Genomic DNA, 14,218 nt, shown 5'->3' with positions numbered 1-14,218 from the left:
TGTATGTGACATGGGACACTTAGTCACCTAGGCAACAGAATGCTAATAAGGGGAAGTCTCAGAGTTGGCTGTGTGAGTTAACCTTGTTGTATAATGTTAATGAGGTCTTTTGTCACCTTCTTCCCCAGTCTACACTGGGTGTAAAAGCTGTGGAAAATAAACAGAGGTGGATTTCAGGGCCTGAGTAATTCCTGAAATACCCTCCTGATACTGTCATGTTTTCTGACTTATTATTTTTATGCATCTTTATATAATTTTTCTATTCCCACGCCCCCACCCTGGTAAGAAGTATTTTTGTTGAGTTTGGTCTTCAATAGAGGCATTTGTGGGTTTGCATCCTGGAAGCCAGTCATCATATTAAAAAAAACATTTGCAGAAAATCAGATATGGGAAAGCTATACATTCGATATTATATGGATGTATTTCTTTATAGAAAAGTTTCATGCAGTATATTTGATCATCCCTATTCCAGTTCCTCCAAGACTTTGCCCATCCCCCTTCCCACCCAATTTTTTGTTATTTTCTCTCTCTTTTTCAAAAACAAACAAGCAAAAATAAAAAGAAACATGCACACATACACACAAACAAAAACAAAACAAAGCCAGCAGCCACAACAACAAAGACTTTTCAAAAATGGAAACCAAAACATAAAAGCAATAAGAGAAAAACACCCAAGCAAATCAAAAGGGGTCAAAAAGTCCTGAGTTCATTTTGTGAGTTTATTTTGTGTTGGACAATTACTTCTTAGCATGGAAAGTAGCATGCTTTTAAAAAAGAGATCCAATACAAAATGACCAAACTTGAAAACATTCATATAGGTAATAGTATATAGATTGAGCAAGATACCCCAAAATATATATGTACATGCACATACATACACACACACAGACACACACACACATACATGCATGTTGGTAAAATGCTCATATTTCTGCAGAACAAAATTTGTGGAGCAAGGCAAAGAAGAATGAGCTCTTTGAATATATGTATATATTTGTTGGATATATGTGTGTGTGTGTGTGTGTGTGTGTGTGCTTGTGTGTACATGTAACATCAATTAATGAAAAGATACCATGAATTTGCAAGAGAGCAAGGAAGGGTATATGGAAGGGTTTATAGGGAAGAAAGATAGAGGAAAAATGGATGTAATTATATTATAAACTCAAAAATTCAGACAAAGTATAATCTCTAATGATAAATTTAGCACAGTCATGGCATTAAGTAATTGAGGTAATTTCTCTTTACAAATAATTGTAAAATAATTAAGGACTTCCCAATGTATTGAAATCATTACCCCTAATGGAGGTCAGTATGTTTAAATCATTCTGAAATATGTAACAAACTTAGTACCTATATAAAAGTGGCAAGCAGCAAGATGTAAATTCTTCTTATGTCCATCTCATCGCATAGTCATGACATCACCAGTGTAGCATGCAGAAGAATCACATTTGCATATATTTCTTTCCTTGGCCTCACTAACATCCATCTTTCTGCTGTAATTTATGTGCCATTAAAAACCAGGAATTCTTATATGTTGCTTTAGATGTGTGGTATTCATGCTGACATTAGAACCATTTTATTTTTCCTAGGAGAGCCTTTCAATTTTCAAGACAGCTCTTACTATGTAGTACAAATTTGGAACATGTCTGTTTAGAACATTTATTTATTAATTACGAAATGATTATTTGAAAACACTTATTTAGGACAGTGACTCAAGTAGATAGGTAATTTTCCATAGTACTTTCATGTGTGTGTGTGTGTGTGTATGTGTGCACACGTGTGCCTTTCATGTGTATGTATGTGCTTGCACACACATGGTACTAAAGTACATAAGATTAGTAAGTGAATAAATAAGCTTAGGTGATAAACATGTTGGTAAAATGTTGGTATTTCAGCAGAATAAAGTTTTATGGAGCAAGGCAAAGAGGACTGAATTCTTTGTAATTACAGATTTTGCTTGCACAGACTGTGACTTCTTTTAAGAATTAATTTTAAGACTTACTTATTACAGGGTTAACTGAAACAAAAGAAACCTTACCAAGAGTATACAAGGAGCACTCCTATTACACAGTCCATTCTAGAAGTGCCCATCTTATTGACATGTGGCAGTATCTTTAAGCCTTTTCATTCCCAGTAGACTGAAAATCAGATTTTGGCAAGAGACAATCAATGTCTCTTAGAGTGGGGATAATGACACAGCTCACTGCCAGTTCTCCATGAAATTCATTTGACCAAACAATAACTAGATTCTTCTTAGCTTTTAATTCCTTTACTTTTATCTCATTGTCTAGCAACTCCCCAAGGAAAATAAGTGTTTTGTTAAGGTAAGCATAGAAGTCCTTAAAGATCCTCTCTAGGCACTCGGCTCCCTAAATCAATGTTTGCCTCCCCGATGCATTCTGAAAAACTACCTTCTGTTTCTGATAAAAAATAAAAGTACGCTAAAATAAAACAAAACAAATTGGAAGCCTATTGTATAGTCAGACAGTCTTATCCTTACTTTAAAAGACATTTTGTCATCAGAGTGACACAGTTATATCCATGGTTCTCCGTAATTTCTGTGCTTGGGGCAAACTACCGGATGGGAAAAGATGCAGTTTAGTGTCTATTGTGAAATTAACCTTAAAGAAACTCATGAAGCAAATACTAAAACAAACAAAAAACAAACAACGAAAAACGACAATATTGCATCTGTCTCCTAATGCGTATTTTTTTTGTTCTCAATGAAAATCATTGTCCACCTCTTCTCTAAACCTCATCTCGGTGTTTTCAACCTCAGAAATTCAGAGGTCCTTAACCGTTAAATCTGTGTGTGTGTGCGTGTGTGTGTATACACATGCATGTGTGTATTTATTTGTACATGTGTATTCATGGGCTCAGAGGCTAGGAGAGGACATCAGATGTCCTCGTCTATCACCACGTGGCTATTCTTTAAGGCAGATCTCTTTCTGAACCTGGAACTTGATTTTTATCAGCTGTGCTTGGAGACAGCAATCCTCCAGACTCCCTTGGAGTTGGTGCAACAGGTATATGCAGGATATCTGCCTTGTTATTGTAGGAGCCAGCCATGATAAGCTAAATATGAACAGATCACCCAAAGGAAGTTCTTTCCTTCCAACCATTATTAGCTGCCAGAGTAGGACTCAGCCATCCATACATTTAATAAGAGGCCTGAGTCTCAGTACTTTACCCTGAAGCAATACCTGGTTTCAGGAAGAACCACAGGCTGAGATTACCTGAGCACCACCAAAGAACAGACCCTTCAAAGGAAGTGCCTAACATTCCAACCCCTGTAGAAAGTACCACCTGCCAGCACACACTCACCAGGACACCCCTAGATAAATGTCAGCCAGTCAGGGGTCCTGAACCTCGGAACCCCCTCACTCCCACCTTTACTACTATAAAAACCCAATTCTGACTGAGCTCGGGGCTCTCCGTTTATTCCAATATGTTGGAAATGCCAGAAGACTGAGTTTGCAAACTTGTTTAAAATAAAGGCTCTTTGTTTTACATATGGGATTCAGTCTTCTTGTTGGCTTTTGGGGGACTTCACAGATTTGATATGTGTATTGGGATCTGAATTCTTGTCTTCACTACTGCTTTTAAGTGTTTACCCATCTCCCTGGCACCTAGAAGTACTTAATTTCATACTTACACACTTATATGTGCCTTTTACCTAAATTTTCAGTTATCCACAGCACAATTTACCCTTTAGGGAACTAACTTATTTATTTAGTGAGCACATTTACTTTTTGCTCTATCTGTTCAAACATATCGTCACAAAGGCATAACCATTGTTCATTAACATATCAAGAACTTTGACAATATTGAAAACATTCAATATATTTGCAGAAAGAATGAATTCATTGAGCAAGCAAAGGGCTTTTCATTATTTATTTCAAATTGAATTATAAGCTATTAGTTTATTGTCTACAATACAGACATGTGTTCATATTTGTGAAGGTCCTGATGCCTGTATTACTATTGTAGACTCATGTAGGTACAGGCTAATGAGGTGATATTTTCCATAAGTTACAACATATGCAAACTAAATCAGTTGTTCTTGTATTACAGTTTCCACTTTTCTTTAATTCAGGCATGAGTAAAAGGAGAGACTGATGTACCAGCCTGTATTGATAAATGCATTTTAGAGGACATGCATTGAGAATGTGGTGATTTGGGGCATAATGTCCATTTTCTATGCAAGGACCCCCACTGTTGCTGCTTGACTTAGGGATATCATGTAAAGACAGGACCAACCAAATCCTTGTCTGAGTGATTGATGTCTCCAACTCAAAGAGAAATGATCTCCTATTTTACCTAATTTTCATGGTTTTACTTTACATTTAAAATTAACTTGACTTAGTGTATATGAAGTTGGTTGATGTCTCTAAAAGCTGTTGAAATAAACACAGTTCTTACCTATGAAATAATGACTTCTTCTTGTTTAAAAAAATGATGTGAAGAAAATGGCCTTGGATGTCTCAAATAACATTATCCGATGTGGAAACAATTTATACTTAACTAAACAACAAAAAAGTTATACGTAAAGGTACTTTTCAAATATGTTCCGGGGATAGCAGGTAGATGGGTCACAGTGAAGCAGGAAAGTCTTTGCCAGAGGTTTCAGATACCAGCTGATGACATACTTACCTTTTCTGTTCGTTGTCTGAAGTCGAAAGGACTCATATGATAATTAAAAGTGTGGTAGAACAGAAGGAGAAGTGTTCAGTACATGCTATTAAGGGGACTAAAGATAGTCTAATGTAATGAGGGCTGGAATTGGCAACATTTCAACTTTTCACAAAGTTCTAATCAGCGTTGTAGAATACTGAGCATAGGTGCAGGGGTTAGGGGTTAGTTGTTACTGTTCTTCGGATTGCTGTCCTCAAGGACTGCATCTATTTTCAAATCTAAACTCTGAAGCATATTCAAGACCTCTACATGCTGCAGAATTATAACATAAAATTTAACAATAGACCATTTTCTTAAAGTTTTCATGAAATACCCAAGATTTGAGTCTCTAATGGCTGCAAAAAGTGAAGGATAATCTTTACAGATATCTTGGATATCTTTACAGTATCCCTATTTCATATTAGAATTAGTAAGGTTTATATATTTCCCCATGTAGTAAGCAAGTGAGACAACTTGAAATGCAGCATGCGCAGAGCATAATTCCAACAATGTACTGCATATCTCAAAAATTCAGAAGAAGAAAAGAGGTTGCTATAAAAAAGGACAATTTCTTGAGTAACTAGATGTGTTCAGCCCAACATAGACACTAAAGATTGCACAAAAGTATGAAAACTCACATCTTCACTTGATAGTCTATAAATACTTAATTTTTTACGATTTCAGGCATCAACTAAAATAAATTTAATTTAAAAATAAATATAGAGCTGAGAGGATATCACAGTGGGTAGGAATACCTGCTGTGAAAACATTAGGAACTCAATTCAGATGCTTAGCACCCATGTGCAAGTCTGGAAATACAATTCGCCTATAAGCCTGCTGGCTTGCCAGTCTAGGGCATCTGAGCTCCAGGGTCACTGATGAGACACCCTATCCAAGGGGGATAATGTGAATACCTACAGAATAGTACAGCCAACTTACTCCTTTGGCCTCTGCACATACACATAGGGATATGTATACAAATATATACACCACATGTGCACACTACATATACATACAATGTGAAAAAAAGACTAATGCACACTACATGCACACACATAAATACACAAATAAAAAGCAAACACATATCTATTTGAAAATCATAAACCGAAAATGAGCTAAAACTTGAATTCATTGACTGTACTAAAATGGAAAAGCAAATTACAGAGAAGACAAATCACAAAACAAGTTTTAAAAAACCCATTAAATAAAATAGAATTAAAACAAAAATATTGTTTACTTCTCACAGATAAGAGTATTCAACCCTGTGAGGAAAGTTCCCCCTTCCTTTTGTGTGCACAACGAGCTGGGATTAGGTGACGGGACCTCCGTGTAAAGGAGAAAGGAGCAAGACATTTCAAATTATTTAAGATAGGGAGAAAAAGTCAGGAGCAGAGCATACAATACAATACGTGTATCTGAATCTTACCCAGTCCTGCTGTTTTCTGTCTGTGCGCTCTCATGTCTTTCATGAGACCTTTGCCTATGTTCTGTGATCTGGAAGGAAAGAGGTACATGCACTCTTCCACTTGCTCACCTTAATCTCTTGGGATGCTAGCCAGTAGCTTTCAGTTGTCATCTGAATACTTATTCGATTTCTTTACATTTTATCACTTTATTACCATAAAATTATCAGCATGTGTGCTGGGAGACAGAGAGCAGAAAGTGTGTGCCTACCTCTCTTTCTTTTTTAAGAGGTATCAGACTTCAAGACAATAAATCAGTAGGGATTGCGCTATTATAAATGACCAACCAAATCACACTTGATTGCACCATTTGAACAGACAGTGACCCAGACAGGAAAGAAACCCGTCACTGATGATGGATAATTGCTTTAAATTCTCTTAGTATTGGCTCTGCTGACGGATGAATATGCTTTTGGTGATATATGTATATTGACTTTCAAAAGTATTTAGTGAAGGTTTCTAAAAATGCTTCTTTCAGAAAATACCCTGATATTTAAAATATATCTCAATAACACACACAAATTTTGTGTGATCGACCTCTCTTTCTTTTTCTCTCCCTTTTCCTTTTCCTTTTTTTTTCTTTTTTTGATATGCTAATGTTAAAAGTCAAGATCCACAATAATATTAAATATCTGGCTGCCAACCAAGGCTGAGGTTGTTGGTCAAAGAGTATATTTTTAGCTTATGTATATGAACTGTTAGGTTAATATCCAAATCTAAGAGAAATAAATAAAAAACTTAACCAATGGAAAACAGGATGCCTCTGTGCTGTAACACAAGCAGTTTTGCTGTGTATACTGCCACCTATAACTCACTGAACTAGGGCTCCTCTTTCTCATCTAGAAGCAGTTTCACTAATGCACCTGACATAACAAAACACTGAAGACACAGGGTGACCAGCAGTCATTCAAGACATCACCACGATAATAGAAAGGAGATGTTAAATGCCATAGCTTTATTATTTTTTGTGTATTTAATTAATAAATATTAACCTAAAAACATTCTAAGACTTATTACATTCCTGGTTTGACATGTCAAATTTGCCTTCACATTTACGGATTCAATTTGAGACCTAAGATATAAATTAAAGGGTCAACTAAGAGTGAAACAAGAACTTACAATCCTTAGAACTCCCTTGCTCTGAGCACAAAAATTTTATGCTTGGCTGATTATTTATAATAACACAATACCTACTGATTTATCATCTTGAAACCTGATACCTTTGAGAAAGTTTGGAGTAAGCTTACTGTGCTCTGCTTCTGACAAATGCCTAGAGAACACTGTGTTTATGATCAGTTAAACTCAAACCATAAACTTTGAGGGAGAATGGAGGGGATTTCTTTCTTTTTCTTTCTCTTTTGTAGTAAAAAAGAATTCAATTTCTAACTCTGGTATTCCCATATTAACATAGCTTGATTCTGCATGCTATTAAAGTAGTTGTAGTATATTTCTAATTCTCAACATGTTATTGATAATGCTAATGATGATAAAGATCAATGAAGTTCCTTAAGTAATCAGACCTTGTGTTCTGGCATAAATCGCCTTTTCATCCATGACACTAATAAAATGAACATAATTGCATGTGTCTTAATCATAGATAAACATATATTTAATCAAATAAAGAGTAAGAAACAGATCCCCAGGAAAATTCACTTCTTGAAATTGCCAGACAACAGACAACTTGGTCAAAACCATTCAGGCATGTCAGAATCATCCACCTCCGTTTATTAGAGCTTCTTGTTGTGGAGTCTCAGCCTATACTTACTGTTTAGGCTTACATCAATTTAACTCTAGCCTTTCTGGCACCCTAGCACCCAATAACATATGTGCAAGAATTTTCACATAGCAAAGTTAGTCAACAAAAAAGAAGAGAAATTATGTTGAAAACTTTCAGAAGACTAACAGTTTCCCATACACTCTTCTGTTTGGAGTTCTAAAGTGACTTACTTTCAAGGGAGACTTCCAAAATTGCAAGTCTTCAGTACCCTTTTCTTCATCTCCGTCAGTCTCCAAGGTTGGCAGTGTCCAGTGAGAAGGATGATCTAGAAGTGATTGCCAGGACAGGACTATTCTTCATTCAATATCTCTTATCAGAAAAATCTCATTATTGTTGCTGTATGAATTTCACATATCTTGGTGGTTTTGGCTTGGGTTGGGTTGAGCTCACTTTCTATTTTCCAGAGTAGCTATGAAAGACACAAGGTTAAACCTGGATTTAAGAAACATGCCTGAGATTTTATAATGTTTAATACTATAAACATTTACCTGTTCCATAGTTAAATATTTTAAAAGGTGGTCAAACTCATCTGGAATTCATTTGTTCATGTTCTACAAAATAAAATCTAAGCCATTCTTTCTGCAATATTCTGAAGTTCTCTCCTAACATAAAGAAACTTGTAAAAGTGGAAATGCCTGAATTTGTGTAATTTTTTATGCTTCACAGATCCATTAATACTTTATGATAAGAACGTAGCTTAACTATGAAATTTCTTTTCCAAAACCATTTTAATATTTGCGGTTATTTTTCATTTAAACATTTGCATTGTTCTTACTACCCAAACTATTCTCCCATGAGCTTTCATGATTACCTTTTATCTCGAGAGTATTAATAATCATATCATAACTATAGAGATGAGAATCGCCAAGCTTCATGCTGGAGTGATGTCTCAGCAGGTAATAACTGACTGTTTTTCTAGATGTCCTGGGTTCAATTCCCAGCACCTATACAGTGGCTCTAAATTGTCTGCAACTGTCCAGAAGAAACAACACCCTCATACAGACACACAGGGAAAACTTCAATGCGCATGAACTTTTTAAAAAATCCAATCTGCATAATATCTAAATGATCAACTATATTGCTCTGGTGGTCACCAAATAAAGATGTTGTTGCTGTTCTGTTCATTACACCAGCAGGACTGTAGTGTGTGTGTGTGTGTGTGTGTGTGTGTGTGTGTGTGTGTGCACTTATGCTCTTTCAAACTAAAATTGTCTCCATCAGCAAAATGAAGAGCACTGAAGCTAAACGATGGCCTCTGCATGTCGCCTTGCAGTTCCAGACGTTGCTTTCAATAGACTCAGCAATTAAATTTGCTTTTTAAGATATCACTGCCCTGTGCTGAGAAATTATTATAATACAATCATCTACAACTCCAGTTCCAGGGGATCCAACACCCTCTTCTGGCCTGTATGGGCACTGCAAGCATGTAGTGATGAGACATACAATAAATAAATCTTTTAATAGAAAAGGGATAACTTGTTTTCAACACACTTGTATAGTGGCTTTTCTTTTAAAGCTTTGGAAGTTTTATTTGAAATCACTAACTATAAAACTCCCTATCGGATATACATTATTAGTTAAAGCACAGCTTGTGGAATAGATTATAATATCCAGAACTATCTTTTAATATAAAAAATGGTAGATACTAAAATGTTAGGTAGTCAATACTTCATTAAATCTTCATCCAAGTCAATGCTACTTGCTGCCTGTGTTTTTAAACAATACTTCTCTCTTTCTCTCTCATATTGTCTTGCTTAATACCTGTGTGTCTTGTCAAATTAAATGATTCTCTGCATATTATGACAGAAGAGGAAAAATAATTTGTTTTTGGAAACTCAGCAATTGTCACTTTGCTACTCAATTAGTAAAAGTAGCCAAACATCCCAGATACACTCATGGACAGGAAATAACCTCAGATTTTGTCAGAATCTTAGAATAGAATGTTAGCTTTTAAACCACAGTACACCAAAAACAACAATCTGTTGTTCTGAATAAGAATCTCACCTATCATCCTTGATATTATATTTGGTGAGATGGAGAGTTGAATTGGGGAAGGGATCAATGCAAAGAGGCACAATTGAGTGTGGCTGACATCAGAGATGTAAGGGACTGGTGCAATTCAGGGCATTGCCTCATGTGAAGAGCTCACTGTGATGTTCTCTCCAGAAAAATCTTGCTGCCATCTCCACCTTTACTTCGTATGGTGCAAATGGCAATAATATGATTCTGTTTGTCTTTTTTACACCATTGTGTGTTACAGCTTCCTTTGAGACCACACAAGATGCTCTCCTCAAGAAATATCTGATTGGTTTATTGTATTCGATCTTTGTTCCACATACAGTGTTGATAGTCATTATGCTTTATTTTTTCTCGTTTTTAATGTTCCCCGACTCTTTTACTCATATATATGATTTATCATGCTGATTGTGGAGTCCTTGAGACATAGATCCATGACTAACATTAATTTCCTTTCAGTACTAAGAATTTGCATAACATTAGCTTCAGTGCATATTTTGAGTCTTCGTTTCTCTAGTTGTAAGATGCTGTAAAGTGGAATGCTAATATGTTCAGAAGCATCAAGAAAATAGTAAGGCAGTGCCAAAAAAGAAAGCCAAACTCATCAGGATTTCGAAGAAGAGAAAGAGGCATTCTTTCGAACTTGCATTTTATCATATTCTTTTTTGACCAATTTGCTTTCAATTTTGAGAATTTTAAGTACTAGTCAGTAAAGGAACTAGAATAAAAATAAATGAATATTAAACAACAGCATAATACTGTAGTCCTAACATGTCAACAAATATGGGGCTAATAAAATATTTTAATTCATCATTTAACTACCTCCCTTTCAAAACAAATGTTTTAATGTATACTTAATCAGCTTCACTGGATAAACTTAAACTTAAGGAGAATTTTATTTTTTCCATAGGAAAGCAATATAAATATAAAACATGGCAATGTGATGTTAGAAAAGGCTTCTAACTGACTTTCATGATTTGAAGCTTATATTTAATTAGTATAGACTTCACCTATTTATTTGCTTTTAGACTTCAAAATAAAATTATAATTTCCTGTAAAATGTACACAGTGCAAAAGTGTTTTTGTGCCTATTTAACTAATAGTTTCTGTTATATAAGGAAATAAAATTTGGAGGAATTAATATCAGTTTTTCTCAGTAAAGATCAGCAAATTGGCTACTCAACTCAGAACCTATTATGTCTTAAAAACATATATTGGGTCTCTTTGTGAACATTTACAAGCCATTTACAAGTGTCATTTCAGATTAAACCTCATAACACATTTAATAGTGCATCGCATTGCCATAAGAATTTGGAAGGAAAGAGATTTTTTTTAAAGGACTTCAAAGAACTTAAGTAGTTTGGTAAAATTCAAGTATTTGAGGAAGCAAGGGATGAGCCTAAGTTGTTTCAGTTCCTTGAGGCTCTGGTTTCTGCTATGCACCATGTCATCTCCTGCCACAGTTGAGAGAGCACCAGAACCAAGAAGATGGGTTGCTGAGTCAAGAACCATTGTTTACAGTTCTGAATTACTAAGTATACTACTAAAGGAAATGTGACTCTTTATCCCTGTAAGGTTGTACAAAGAAAATGACTACAAATGCCACATATCATGATCGTATGTTTCTTTTTGATTTTTTTTTTAAGATTTAAAATTGTTTCATTTTATTTTTCTGGACACAACATTGAGAGAGGAGGGTCATCTGTCTATGTGTTACTTTCATTGGTTAATAAAGAAACTGCCTTGGCCCTTTGATAGGACAGAAAATTAGGTAGGCAGAGTAAACAGAACAGAATGCTGGAAGGAAGAAGGCAGTGAGGCAGTAGCCATGACTCTCCTCTCCGAGACAGATGCAGGTTAGGATCTTTCCCAGTAAGCCACCACCTCATGGTGCTACACAGATTACTAAATATGGGTTAAAGCAAGATGTGAGAATTATCCAATAAGAGGTTGAAACTAATGGGCCAGGCAGTGTTTAAATGAATACAGATTGTGTGATGTTATTTCTGGGTGTAAAGCTAGCCATGCGGGAGCCAGGTGGGAACGCAGCCTGCCGCTCCTTCTATACAATATGAAATTTCAAATGAACACACTTAATTTTAAAATTTTTATGAGTAAAAGTTTTCAAAGCATAATTGAAGAAATTACTGTAAAGTATGAATGTTCTTAACAAAATACATTTTCATTTTTAAATTAAAGACTAGTTTACAAATGTAAATAAAATTAACAATAGTACTGACATTGTATAAAGCTGGCAAATCTCTTGTTTTTCTTTTGTTTTAACCTCTGGTGAACTGAGAGAACGCAAAATGCTTCCAAGGTCCTTGGTCAACCTGCCTGTTAATTTCTAATAACATATGAACCAGAGATGGCTGCCTTTTGGACACGTTTGCTTAATCCACTCCATGTTTCTTCACTAAAATCTTTGATTCCCACAGCAGACATATCTCACAAGAAGAAGGCAACTGCTTATAATCCCTCTCTTTAAGAAAATATGTTCAGTTTGATTCAGTGATAAAACTTAAAAGTAAAGACAAAAAGAAAAACCTTCTTGAATTCCTCCCGAGTAAATTCGATGATGTACTAACTATTTTTGACAAGAGTGGAATTAGAACTGACATCAGTTCAAGACATGAATGTACGCATAACTAAATTCAATCACTCTTCTTTGTTTTCTCCATTAACTTCACCCATCCAAATGGGCTTTGGAAATACCTCCATGGCATATGCCTTTGATCCCAGCACTAAGAAGGCAGAGACTGATGGAGTCTAAGTTCAGCCTCCTCCACTTAGTGAGTTCCAGGCCAGTCAGGACAACGTAGTGAGACCATGTCTCAAAAAAAAAAAAAATCAATAAACCCCAAATATCATGTGGTAGTAAAATGACACTGGACATGAATATCAGAAGACCTAGGCTTGAATTGTAGTCTCATGTGCTGATTTAACATATGATCATCCTTTATGACCCTGTCTAAAAGGTAGGGATGAATATAGCTCCAGAGGCTGGGAAGAGCAAATATCATAACAAAACTTTGTACATGGTTTAAAACCATTAGTAATGTTCATCTAAATATATACAAAAATGCAGTAGAATAAAGCATGGAAGAATATACTACATTATTAACATTTAAAAAGGATAGCACAGAAAGCAAGGCTCCTTGTATTATGGGTTTCACTAAGAAGTCAGTGAACAGAGTGCAGAGTGATACTCTTTACTGAAGTGTTCGCTTTACTGTGTGCTGTAATTTATTGGTGCAATTATAATTATTAATGCAATTTTGAAGCCACTTTGGGTAGTATTTCCATGGTTCCTGTCTCTAAGATTATTTTCAAATGATTCAGGACAGAGTTGGATGACTTGTAACCTCAATCACAGTTCGAGCCATCTCATTCTCTATTGATAAGACCAAGGGGTTTCTGCTAAGAAAACAATTTATATTTCCTTAGCAAAAGCTGGGACTCTGTCGGCATTCTGTCTGTGTCAAATAAGAAGTCATGCCACTGGGGAAGAGAGAGAGGAGGGCCCTTTCTGAATTTCTCTCTTGCTCATATAAACTTAATCAAGACTCGCAATTAATTTTTGAAATTGTTCTGTATCGACCCTAGTGTTTGAAGCTTCATTTTCTGCCTCTGGGTTCCATCAGTAAAATCTACACATCTCCCTGTTAGTGGAGCAGCTGGCTTTTAAAATCTGATATCTTGTAGCTCTTATTTACAATCCTAATCACATCATTGATTTCAGTAATCTTTTAGTAAGAGTGGTTATTAATGTTGTCAAAGGCAGAAATTGGGATTCAGAGGGTTTTTTTTTTAGTTTCTTTTTCTTTCTTTCTTCTTTTTTAATGACACTAGATAATTAAGATGATGCTTAGTAATATGACTTGAGAGACCTCTGGGTGATTAGCAGTTGCCTTTGGTTAAGTATGCAACCCAACAGAGGTTATTTCACTGACAATATACAGCACCAAGAAAGACATACTCTAAAGTTACAAACGACTAAATGAAAGTGCTGCAGCTAAGTCTCATCACAACTCCAATGTCACTAAACATTCTCAAAATGCTAGTACCATGTAAAAATTTATCTAAATCTTAAGGGAATTTTAGGCACTTCATGAAATATCTTTTGTTCTTAGAGTTCCCCTAACACACACACACACACACACACACACACACACACACACACACACACACACAGTGAGAGAGAGAGAGAGAGAGAGAGAGAGACTAAACTGTATGAACTATCAAAAGCCATTGCCTAATTTAAAAATACCCCTGATCAATTTCTCTT

The 14,218-nt window shown here is 35.5% G+C and overlaps 1 long non-coding RNA gene across 2 annotated transcripts in view; it reads right to left on the bottom strand.

Moving 5' to 3' along the window:
- Positions 1 to 14,218, bottom strand: part of LOC146890057 (uncharacterized) — a 72,176-nt gene that overhangs the window by 53,679 nt on the left and 4,279 nt on the right. For both annotated transcript variants that reach the window (XR_015735764.1, XR_015735763.1), the window contains exon 2: positions 8,085 to 8,323. This is a non-coding gene — a long non-coding RNA (uncharacterized LOC146890057). The remainder of the gene's footprint in view (positions 1 to 8,084; positions 8,324 to 14,218) is intronic.

This window comes from Myodes glareolus, chromosome 20 (genome assembly GCF_982192425.1).
Source record: "Myodes glareolus chromosome 20, mMyoGla1.1, whole genome shotgun sequence".
Lineage (NCBI taxonomy): Eukaryota > Metazoa > Chordata > Mammalia > Rodentia > Cricetidae > Myodes > Myodes glareolus.
The sequence above is the reverse complement of the archived record's forward strand: the minus strand, read 5'-3'. Positions and strand labels throughout refer to the sequence as shown.